The following is a 12,448-nucleotide window of genomic DNA, read 5'->3' as shown; positions in this document are numbered from 1 at the left end:
CTTTTGCTTGCTTGTCTTCTCAACTATGTAAGTATTTCTAAGACTCATGCACATGAAGAAATATTTTTCAAATGAGAATTGTTTTCATTGAAAAATAGTCTCTTTAGTGAAAGGAAGATTGCCTTTGTTCTGATAACCTGAGCTTTGGATGGAAAACTGTTCACTTTTAGTGCACTCAGATTCAACACTTATTTGGTTTCCAGGGGGTGAAATAGATAAACTTTTAATTATGCTTTCAATTTTTTGTTGAGCATCTTTCATATACAATAGCCTTCATCCAGCTTGGATGTTACTAAAATGTCAAATTCATATTTAATCTTTAAATTCCATTGTTAACATACCAGTGTAGTACTAAGTTCAAATTCATTTGAGACTGGGCTTAGCAGTCATTATCTAACATGAAGGAGATTAGTAAATAAATGTTTGCTATGACTCTTGAGGTTTCTACTTCTCCTTCTGCCCATATAGCACAAGTGATCTTTCTTCACTCAATTACTGTAAATACCTTCATATTCTGTGATATATTATTTCTAATTTCTTGAGGCATTGAAATACAATGTGATTATTCACACAATCGCTCTAATTCAGCGATTGTCCACCTGCTTTTTTTCTTTTTCCTTTACTAAAAAAGCCCTCAAATTTACTTTTTTTTTTCAGTGTCATACATACTACATCATTTATTTTTACCTGAAATTCATTAATATATCATCATGTCTCAGTGCTAGCAACCGAACTCTGTACACTGTTAATTTACCTTGAAGTAGTCAGTTCCCTGAATGCAACTGGAATGCTGTAGAATAACTTTGTGAGAGTGTTAGTCTTTGACTGTTTTGATGCAGTAATATTTGTTTAGACCATCTCTTACGTAAATTCTTCCCTAATCCTTTTCTTTACTGGAAAGCCAAATTTTCATTATCTCTGACACCCACCTGGGAAGTTGCTGTCATTAATTTAAATAGAAATGTTGTGCTTTAGCTATGTGTTTCTGCTGGCAAATGCTAATTCTTGTTTTCAGTTCACGCATCACTATTCATTAAACACTATAAGCTGTTGAGCAGAAGTCTCTGTATGTTGACTGAATTGCCATCGGTGTGCCAAGAGAATGTACAGACCAGTGCTGAACCAAGACCAGAGCCAGTTGTATTCACATGTCTGGTCATGGCTTGCTGTGCCTGTGCTAACATGGAACCAGGTGATCCCTGTGCTCCTTTCTCCTGGATGTTTGCAGTGTTTTGCTTTCACAGCTTGTTTAGATGGCAGAGGCAGCAGCAATTACTAAGCTGCCCAGTGGGCTAACAGGGTAGGTGTCCCCTCTCAGCCAATTAGTAGCTTTTCTCCCTTTGGCTCATTCCTCTTTGTGAAGGCCTCTGGTGCAGACAGCACCTTTAGATGGTTGATTGCTGGTGCTGTGGGTTTGATTCAGCCCAGCTCAGTTAAGACACCCTGGGGTGCCGGTTCTACATCTGAGCACCCTCGTGGTTGCAGTTCTTTCCTTTTGCTTGACTTGGAGTTGTCCATGCTCCAGTGTGAACCCGGTGCCTCTGGTCCTTCCAGCACTGAGCACCTGGGGGAAAAGTCAGCTTTCACCTCCTGTGCATGCAGCAGGCAGCTGTAGTCAATGCTCAGATCCTTCCTGAGCCTTCTCAAAGCAAAGCAGAGGCCTCTCCTTCACTCTGCCCTGGGATGCCGTGTGCCCTGGGATGGGCTCATGGACTGATGGATGAAACAGGATAATGATGAACCCTGCTGCTTACTTTGGCTTTGCCTGTCCAGCTCAGGAAGAAGCCTCAAAAATGGCATCAGATTTTAGGTTATTTTCCCTGCCTGCACTGAAGCTGCTGCTCTGTTTCTGAGCTACTGTTCCATTGAGCTACATTTGAACTACTGGTCTTGTGTCCCTTTACAAATGGATCCTTCTTCAAGCAATCCTATGCAGTTCCTGATCCATCTGAGGAGCAGTTTTATCTTTGTTTGTCCTTCAGTAGAAATAGAGGATGTTTTCAGAGTCTCTCTTCAATCTGTACATCACTCACCTTGTCCTTCTTCCAGCACAGGCACGTAGATGTTAGAAATCTTATCTGAGAAACTGTACAATCATCATCAATAATACAGGGTCTGCTCTGAAAGTAATGCCTGCATTTATATTATGCGTGCTGATGACTTCAGAGGAAGATGTTGGTAGCATGGCAGTGGAGGTTGAACCTTCCTGCTAATATTGCATTATATTTTCTCGCCATGCAATTGATGGCAGCAGAGGGGCAGTGTGACAAAATGGCATCTGACTGAAATAGGAGGCATTACTTTTGGAGCAATCTTCATATTATGTCAATAATCAATAACAATTATTCTTTGGTACTTTCGAGGCAAAAAGCTGAGTAATGCTCTTCGGAGAGGAAGAGAGAGGAAAAGGTTTGCATTCCAAACACCACTCTGAAACTTTTATTTAGACTTGATAAATATACAGCTGGTTGCTTTCGTATTTTATTTCCTGCAATGAGTTTTTTGTTCCATTTTTGTTTTTTGTTTTTTACAATGAAAGACCTCTGTTATGCATATTATGCATGTTATGCATATTATTTATTAATTAACATATATAGGGAAATCAGGTATGCTTTCTCCCGCTGCTTATTTTCTTAGGGAAAATCAGTACTTTGCTGATAAATTTATTTAGGCTACCTATTTAATAATTTACTGAAGTCTCTTCAGCTACTATGATTTGACTCTCAAGCATGATGTGAATCACTCATAACTGTAAGTATTTGTTCTCACTGACAAGCATTTGTAGGTTTTGATTTTCCCAGTTTCGAGGTCTCAACTGAATATTTTGAACTTTGATATATGATGTTGAAATCCCCTCCTGCCATTAAAGTGTGATGTGTCCCTTCTTTTTCTTTCTAACTTTAAATCTGTGCTCCACTTATTGCTTTCTTCAAATAGATTGTCATTTTTTTCTTTTATTAGCTATCTATTGGCTAATCTATTCGCTAATTTCAATTGATTTCTATTGCTTGTACTAGACAGAGTTACATTTAAACTATGGTTTTTCCTCCTGCTCATAGGTGTCATGAATCAGGTAAGCACTGGTGCCATAATTGCTTCTAATGTTTTCTCTTTTTAAGAATTAATTTTTGAATGCCACTTCCCCTGGCTTTCAAACACCTGTTGTCATAATTTGTGTGCAGAATTCAGCACATCAGTGCAGATTTGTATACATAATTGTGAGCATTTTCAAGTAAGAGTTGGCAAATAGTTGTTTCTAATGAGCAAGTAGACTGTTCCATCACTTGAGCCATCTTGATCCTTTTGTAATGCTTCTATATGATCATGCTGTGCTGTTTTATTCCTTGGTATTTTTAAGGTAGTGGAACTGGAATCCAGCAAAAATTAGAGAGGAAACCTATTATTGTTTTATTGACTTAGAGGTACTCTGCGTTTATATTCCTCTTTATGGAAAAGGTCACTTGAATCAGTAGTGAATACTTCTGAGTTGATAAAATAATCTTCATGGCTTATCTGAATAGCAATTTGGTTCAGATGAAATTGCCTTAATTGGAAGAACATGCATTTGCAGCAAACTGCACTACACACTGGAGAGCTCCAAGAGGAGAGCTCTCTTATCTAGTCTGACGATCAAGAACTGATTGACAGAACTAGGATTGCATCTTCCAAAGTGTGATTAAAGGAACACACAACAGGACTGCTTAAACACGTACAAGGGTGATGTAAAAGAGAAGACAGTATAGTATTTAGAAGATCAAGTAGATGGGGGGTAGATTTAAGAATGATTCAGATTTAACAGTAAGAAATTCTTCCTAGCAGTTGTTGTAATGAATGAAGCACAAGGATAACTTGCCTAAGGATGCTATGGGAGTTTTAGTACTGAAGATACTGAAAGTGGAATCATAGACTGATCCAGGTTTAAGACAGCACGTGACTTCTGATGCAAGAGATGAATTAGATGTTCTCCTAAAAACCCTTACAGCCCTGTTTTCTATGCTTGCTCTTGCTCTTAGATTGCAAACTTGCTCATATTACTGTATGTAGGTTGCTCTGAAAGTAATGCCTCCTACTTATTTCTGTGGAATACACGGGAGATACAGAGCACAGTTAACAGTTTGATAGAGCAAATTCTCCGCTACAAAATACTATTTTTCAATGTCATCACCACCATTAATTATGCATGTTTGCTGGCAATGGACAAGAACCTGCATGCTGCACTGGTGAAAGTCTGCACCAGTGGAGGTGACTCATGGTCACTGTCAGCACTGCTGAAATGCACCACCTGCTACCTCACTGTGTTCACATCCGCTGTTTGATCCTCCAGAAATGTTCAGCAAGAATCCATTAATGTCAATGAGTGCAATTTTTTCCACGTGGAGGAATTCAGTGACACATCTTTGCTTCATTTGCATGTCCATGTCAGGTACCACTTTGTCATTCTGCCACTCTGCTGCCATCTGTCACACAGCAACGACATGTAGTGGAATATTGGTGGGAAGATTCAGCATCTACTGCCATACCATCAACATCTGCCTCTTGCATTGTGGACTGACATAATCAAACAGAGGAGGCATTACTTTCAGAGCAAAGCTCTCATGTTTCCAGAAAACATAGTTTTGTAAAAAGCCTGGAGTGAGGTTTCTGTCTATTTTCACTCAGCAGTACAAGGTTAGTTTGTTTTTCAAACTCTTAAAACCACTGGTACCTTCAGAGTATTCTTATTGCTAGCAGCAATAAAGGTTTTGTCCTGTGAGTCTATGATGCCTTCTGAAATAGTCTTCCTAAGTCTGATTCATCTCAGTTTTAGGTTAGATGCCTATCTTTCAATTAGCTGAGATTGCTGTCTGCATACCTACCATAGCTTATAGTGAGAGATGCCACTTATCCTGCGCTCAGAGTGTTGCTTTAAAAGAGTAACATCACTTCTGAGACGAAATAAAGCTTTTCGGGCAGACATTTGTTTCCTATGTATGAAGTTCACTGAACTAATTTTATAACTTCTGTACCTTTGGAGAAGTTACAAAGCCATACGAGAGTAATACAAGTGATGCTCAATCTATGATACTGCTCACTGCTTTGGAAAATATGCCCTGCTTTTCTCCTGATTTCATGAAAGAGGTTAATGTGTAAACCTGATTTTTTTCACAGTTGTGACATTCCCATTCACTGTGAAATAGGATCGTACAATTTTAAATAGAATCCAATCACAGAAATTAGTTATTGTATATTTGAAACTAGTGCTAACAGATACTCAGCTCTCCTAATAGAACAGACTTTGCTAAGACTGAAGAGGTTTTCTAGTTCTGACCAAGTTCAGCTCTTTGTAAGATAACTGCCACTGATAGCCAACCTGCTCTAAGTGTTTGTCTCTATTACGGCTGTTTACAAAGTATTTGTTGCTCTAGCAGTTTGATGAAGAAAGCATATACAACTCTCCAGTTGATAAGTATGTGGCAATAAATCCACTGGGGGTGTGATGGAGGATCATAAAACAGCCTCTGTAGAGCAGTATGATTGGATCCTTATGAGAAAGATGGATTTCAGCTCATATCTCCAGCTGTGATTTCTTAAACTTTTTTTTTTTTTTTCTGGAGTTGTTCCTTCCTCCCGTATTGCAAAAAGAAGAGTTACTTGAAGAGCACTCATCTCCTGCAGTGCATGCTTGTATTTTTGAGAAGCGGGATGGGATTTCTCCTGCCCACTGTTCAGGAATGATTTCCATCTTTAGGTAGGCAAGTGCCCAATTCAACCAACTAAACCAAGAATTTCTACATGCTGATGGAGATTTTCACTTAAATGTTAAAGGCAGGTGAATGACTTCTGTAGTGTTTCCAGATTCTACCAGCATCTCACATTCATATCTGTATTTCTTGTTCAGTCCAACTTTACAGTGAAGTCAAAGGGGATTTAAAAAAAAATCAGTTCTTTTCCTGAGACAAAATGCATCACTAGTTAATAAGATTCAGTATATTGGTATTGCAGGAAGGCTCAGGGGATTTTTTCCAGACTAGAAATTAGTAACAGTGAAAAAGAACTTTAAGAAAAGTGGCATATATAGTGAAAGGTAATAAATATACCTTAAAATCCATTACCTTTGAACAGACAGCTCTGAAATGCAGTAATAAAGTGTTTCATTGTAGAAAGGTATGTGACATTAAACACTTGTTTTAGTGCTGGACAATGAGAAATCACACTGGGGAAAAAATACAGGGATGGAAGGAAAACAGGATGTAGTACATTAGCCTTCCTAAGCATCATTACATCTCTTAGATAAAAAAAAGTATAGACTTTGTCTCTATGCTTTGAAATAATCAGTTTACAGAGAATAAAAGTATTTTTTCTGTTCTTCTCAAAAGAATCTTATTTGATAGTCATCTATAAAGTGATAGAATTATGTAGTAAATGGACTGTAATATTAACACGGGGTTTTATCCGTTAAACTTAACTTCCTTTTCCATAGCTGCAGCAGGATCTCATTGCCAGTAATCAAGACCAGCTTCTCTTCCAATTAACTGTCTGATTTTCTTTCTAAGCTCCATAGGGTGCACCTCAGGCTTGTTTAGGAAATGGAGCTGGATTTCTGTCTGTGGCCAGGTTTTTCAGTGGCTACTATTCAGGATTGAGGCAGCTGGCTGTGTATACAGCATACGTGGTGGTTTATTCCTGTAAAGAAAGAGGGCCACAGATAAAAACCTGACTGCAAAATCATGTGAAAGTTTTATGGTGTTGACCTGAGCAGTGTCTTGCTTGTAGTTTGAATGCCAAAGATCAATTCAGGGCAAATTCCATTTGCTAGTATGGTATCAGAGTGCACAAAGGTCTTTTTCCTCCAGCAGTGTCTGTGCCATGCCCTGCTATAGGTTGATTCCAATTGCGGAGGTGGCACAAACTTATTTTCTACCATGGTTAAGTGCGTGCATGAGGATTCCCCTATATCACTAGCCAAAACCACTTATTTAAACTGCATAAGCTAGCCTTTTTGGCTTTATCAGCAGGGAATTACGGAACTAAAGGGGGGACAGTGGACTGTCCTACAGTCCTTCATGATTATGAATCCTTGTCCTTTTTTCCCTAGATTCTTGTGTTAATTCTTTTTTGCTCTAAGGTGTCACCAGGCTGTGTGGAGGCCAATACTGTATCTGTTTCCATAGTAACAAAGACTTCAAAAGATGAAATGAGCTGCAGAATAAAAAAAGATCAAGGTGTAAACAAAATAGAAGTGAATGGCAGAGACTCAATATTTGATGCCAGAGGTTGTGTGGCTCCTTCTTTGCAGTGACCCAGGGTAATGCAAAAGTGATGTTGTGTTCATATCGAATGCACTAAAATGTGCTCTTCCTAGAAGTCCAAATCACCACAGCTGTGCTGACTCTTTCCCTATGCTTTGGTTCTGTTTCTTTACTACTTTAGTTTCTTTTCTGCTTAAGCTCAAGGGTCCAGAGGTATCTGGAGGTGTAAACTTTGATGTCATCAGTACTACCCCCCAGCCCAGTATAATCCAAATGCAGGACGTGCTTGACATATTGATGCAGTTCCTTTCAAAGATACTTATTTACACATTCTAAGTATTACTTAGCAGTGCGTTGGCAATCTTTTCTTGTTCAAGTCTGCTTTACATCAAATATACATACAGTTAGCAGCAATATGCCTGATGCCTGAATATTGTAATATTCTACAGTGGTTTGTTGTTTGGGTGTTCTTTTTAGTTCTGTGAACTCTCCTACTTGTTTTGAAGTATTTCAGAAGAATTGCTTAACATTTTGCCTTGGTGCTCAAAATACCTACGCTGAGGAGCATTCTGTCTAAATAGCGTATGCTGGAACGTTCCTGAAAATCATTTTTGGCTTTGCAGGAGCATGGTGTTACCTGGAATGAGTATGAAGTTCCTTAAAATATGAAATGCTACATGTAAGTGGCCGGTGGTGGGGTGAAAATGTTTTCTATTAGTGTGCCCAGAATCCCTGAGAGAGTATTGCATCTCCACATGAGAGGACAAATGCTCTTGTGCCAGGAATCCAGCTCTATTTCAAGGAAATGAGTTGGTGAAGATTTTTGCCCACTATTTCTGGAAATCGCTCTGGTGGTCACCCCATCAGTCAGCTTCAGAAGCTGTGGGAGCTCCCCCATCTTAGGGCTGTGTGGACTCTCCAGCTGAAACTCCCAGACGCATACGTGCATATCTCAGAGTTAAAATGTAGTTCTTTATGGCTAAACAGCCTGTAAATCCTTTTTTTTTTTTTTTCTTTTTTTTCTTTTTTTTCTTCTCCCTCCAGATGGTAGTATTTGTGTAATCGAGCATTTGGCAATGTTGGCATAAGTAACCATACCCCTTTTGGAGTATTTTCAAAACAAACACACAGTGAATGTGAATAGGGTGATCCGGAGTCATTGTTTTTCTGGGAAAGGGTGGGTTTTTGTTTGTTTGTTATGTTTGCTCCTTTAATGAAGCTCAGCCCTCAGTGGTTGTTTCTGCCAAGACTGGCACTGAGATTCGTGAAGGGTATTCATTCTGTCTCTTCTGTGTAGGGACAGGTATCTTTAGCAAAGGGAAAGATAATTAAAAAGCATCGGGTGTGAGAAAGTTGTATCTAAACTTGACCTGGCTTAATCCTGTTCAGTAGTGATTGCCCTACCAAGGCTGGGAGATGGGGTTTGATTTGTACCTTTGTCACAGAAGACTGTGTTAGTCTGTGGACAGAGGGATTAAACCACACCTGATAACAAGCCTTTCTCATACATCTATGCGCTAGCACTTCATGCACGCTGGTAAAAATGACAGGAAGTGTAAAGAAGCGACTGGGAGACCTCAGAGTTGTATTACTTGCAGCAAAGCTTCATCAGCATGAAGTTGGATTCAGCTCTTCACAGAAGTCAAAGGAAGGAATAGTTAGATGATAAGTACCTTACGGATTTAATGAACTCTGAAACATGGGAGTAAAGTTCTCAGTGCTGTGTGTCCAGTTTATCTCAGCCCACTCTAGGCTGCCAGTTACTTCCTATGTTTCTTAAAATGAGAAAACTGTACAATATCAAGGCCTTCAGCGTAATGACTGTTGGCATGTTGCAACTTCCAAATGACTTACTGTAAATTAGTTATTAGATTACTTTAAATGTATTTTGAGATGAGCTGTCTGGCTAGGTTAAAATTGGATGCCTTAAAGAGCAGAAACCACACTGACTTGAAGTGTATTTTGTAGATTGTTCTTGGAAGGAGAGAGGGCCAAGAGAAAGGTGTCAACATAAAGCACGAGAGGAAGAAATTTGATAGTTGAATTTCAGAGATCATTCTGTCTCACATATTTTTAAATATTGGCAATCTCTTAGGAATGCTACTTAAAGCTTTTTAATCAAGAATGTGTAGAGTTTCTTTAGGGAAAAAAATTTAATGCTACGCTTTTCTGTTTGGTTGGTTTTTTTTGTGTGTAATCCAAAAAAGCCCCAGTTCCTGATGTCCAGTTGGACCTGGAAAGCAGTTCTTCAGTCACCCTACTAACTAGTTAATGGTGTTTTACACAGCAGTACTTTCTGTTCTTGTATGTGTGTTTTTGGCCACTGATATATATATATAATATATATATAATATATATATAATTTTTTTTTACTTCCATCAGAACTCAGTCACCTCACTCTTTAACAAATTTGCTTTAGATTTGAAGGCCTTATACCTGCCTTGTTTGAGTGGCTTGTGTAGAAGCCAAGTCTGCTAAATATGACACTATAACCACTCAAATTTCAGTGCATTTGGTATTTTACTCCAAATTTGAGAGTTGTAGTTTTATCCTACTTTAATGTGGATCAACTTGGTAGTTACAGGAAGCTTCAATCAGCTGCATTTTTTGGGTTCAAAAAAATGTTGAGTCAATTTTGTTTGGATTTTTCATTGCAGAGTCGTGTGTCTGTATGAAGTTCTAAGTGAATAGAGGAAACAAAGCAATGAAACAGTAATTACGTTGTCTTTTGACCTCATGAAGTACTCAATCCCGGGAAAATTTTAGTCTGTTTCCTTGGACAAAGATGGTTAGATAAAACAAAGATAGAAGAACAGTCTGAACCGAGTCTGCAATGCTCTTCAATCTCATTTTTCATCTTAATTAAGTTATTAAAGTCACATGAACCTCATGAATTTTCTTCTACGTGTAAGGGAAAAAGGGTCAATGAAACAACCTGTGGCTTTGAAGCTTGTGAGGGAGGCAATGTACTTTGAGAAGTGGGGAAATTAATTTTAGCCATTTTTTTTTTCTGCTAACACTTAAATTCAGTCCCTTTGTGGTGAGGGTGGCTATCTGCACAGCTCGAGGAAGACAGCTGTATGCCTCCTTTCTAGCTCCTCCTCCTGCCCAGGTGGCTTTATTTTGCAGGATGCTAACTTTTAGTAGAACGTGTAGAAACTGGCTGACACAAACGATAGTCTGTTTGACACCGAGTTTGATATGCAAAGTATAAGAGCCATTTGTAGGAAACAATGCCAGATTCTGCGTTTCTTGCTAGTGAAAACAATTAACTTAATATCTTTGACCATGTCATTAGCTGGCTCTCAAGTTAAAGGGCTAAATATCGTGAATATTTACAGAACAACCATTAACCTCAGTGCTGGTGCCTGCCTTGAAAAAGTATCCTATTATGTCATCCTAGAGGGAAGCAAACAAGAGCGCACCAAATGTTTGATGCATTATGTAGCACAAGGAGTATTTTTCCTTGACAGTTATAATCTCCGTGCGCTGTCTTGAATGCCTGAGAGGATTGCCTTGCTGTTAGCACACATGGTCAACAATGCCACTGTAGCTCTTGGAAATAAACATGTCACTAGGCAGAACAAAACAAGGCACATTTTTTTGTTTTCTTCCCAGCTCTCCTGGAGAGTCAGTGACATTTTACAGGATTTTTATCATTATGGTGTTCTGGCTGATGGTCTATCGCTGAGATCCCTTAATCATTATATGTCTGTGGTAAAGTGAGGGGAGGTGTGCATTGTGGAAAGAAGATGCTGCAGATCACATTCTTTTTTTTTTTTATCCTGCTGGGGGGTTGCTGTTCTTTTCATCTAATGTTATAATGGGAATTGCACAGCTATAGTGACCTTCTCCAAGGATCTTGTCCAACGTAGTCTTAGAGTATGCTGCAGTGGGGATAATCAGGTCCTTGAACTTGGGAGTTCTCCCTGCTATTAACCTCCTGTATCCGCTATATAACTTCAAGATGTTATTTTTCATACTTGTATGTTTCTGACTACCTAATTTAGAAGATCTAACACACCTGTCTTCAAAATAAAAGATATTTTACAAAACCCAAAATTACGTGGCAGCCAGTGCCTGATCTCCTGTTAATGGGGCCCATTAGTACTTTGGCCAGGATTCCCTGCATTGGGTTCTCCGTCTTAATGCTGCTTTGTGGCATAGACTGATTCTGTTTTGAAGAGCTGCATCGATACATCTTTTAATGCTGTCCTGCTTCCCTTCCTTTATTTTCTCCTGAATTCAGCTGGTGCTACAACTCCATCCTTAAACTCATCTTGCCCCTAAATACACTTCACAAAGAGAACTACTACAGACCTTTGGATTAATTCTTGCCAGTTTAGTTGCTTGGTTTTTTTTTTTTTTTTTTTTTTTTCTTGGGGGGGGAGATTTTTTCTTTGGGGGGTCAATTAGTTTTTATTTGGAAGCTGTAACAGGGATTTGTCAGTTGGAGATACTCCTTAAATGCCCTTGTGCCTCACTAACCAGCTGACATTTATTTTTGTGCTTTGATTCTATTGCCTGTACTTCTTAGAAGATCATATTATTAGAATCAAATTGTGTCATCCCATTTTTTTTTTTTTTCTTTTTCCAGCCTCTAGATTTGGGTAAGATTGGAACAGGAATGCAGAGGAAGGGGATTATCTTGAAGAGCAAGTCTTCAAGCAGTGCTCGGGGAGAAGGCATTGATTGTTGCTCTTTTGAGGTTTGGTCCTAAATATTGGATGCTTTGAGCTAGCTGTTTCAAACCTCCCATCCAAGCCAGAAATGCAAGAATTTCTGAGTTTTCTTCTGGGTTCATCTTTTGTAGTGTCTGTAGCTACAGAAAAATAAATCTTTGTGAGAAAAGCTCGTGCCCCAGGAATCTGTCATGTCTCAGTCTGTAAACCTCACCCAGCCTTCTCTGTCTTGCAGAAAATAATACATTGCAGTGGCTCAGGTGTACTACCTTGGTCCAAATATCTGTGTATTCTGTAGTAAATGTGAGAAAGCTGGCAATAAAGCGTGGCTTTTATGCAGTCTTAGGGACCAGTTTTGGCCTTAGATACTTCATTTTACCTGCCTATCTGGTTTATTTGGAAGCTGGATGAACATGCATAAAATTGTACCAACTGGTCCGTATTCTTCAAACTTACTAAATCAAACTTCTGTATGTGCACTTGTGAGCTTCTTTCATAAAGAGAGCATGCATAAAGATGCCGATAATTCTTTCTCCT

The 12,448-nt window shown here is 38.9% G+C and overlaps 1 long non-coding RNA gene across 4 annotated transcripts in view; it reads left to right on the top strand.

The window, feature by feature from the left end:
- The window catches only part of LOC122189676, a 76,977-nt gene extending 64,937 nt beyond the window's left edge, over nt 1-12,040 (top strand). For 3 of the 4 annotated variants that reach the window (XR_006181926.1, XR_006181924.1, XR_006181923.1), the window contains one exon: nt 11,827-12,040. This is a non-coding gene — a long non-coding RNA (uncharacterized LOC122189676). Of the gene's footprint in view, nt 1-7,852; nt 7,909-11,826 lie in introns of all 4 variants that reach the window. The other variant, XR_006181925.1, reaches the window with a different exon arrangement.
- The last annotated feature ends 408 nt before the right edge of the window (nt 12,041-12,448 follow it).

Source organism: Lagopus leucura, unplaced genomic scaffold (assembly GCF_019238085.1).
Source record: "Lagopus leucura isolate 7727_CA_CO unplaced genomic scaffold, USGS_WTPT01 Super-Scaffold_100157, whole genome shotgun sequence".
NCBI lineage: Eukaryota > Metazoa > Chordata > Aves > Galliformes > Phasianidae > Lagopus > Lagopus leucura.
Note: the sequence above shows the minus strand (reverse complement) of the source record. Positions and strands in the feature narration are given on the sequence as shown.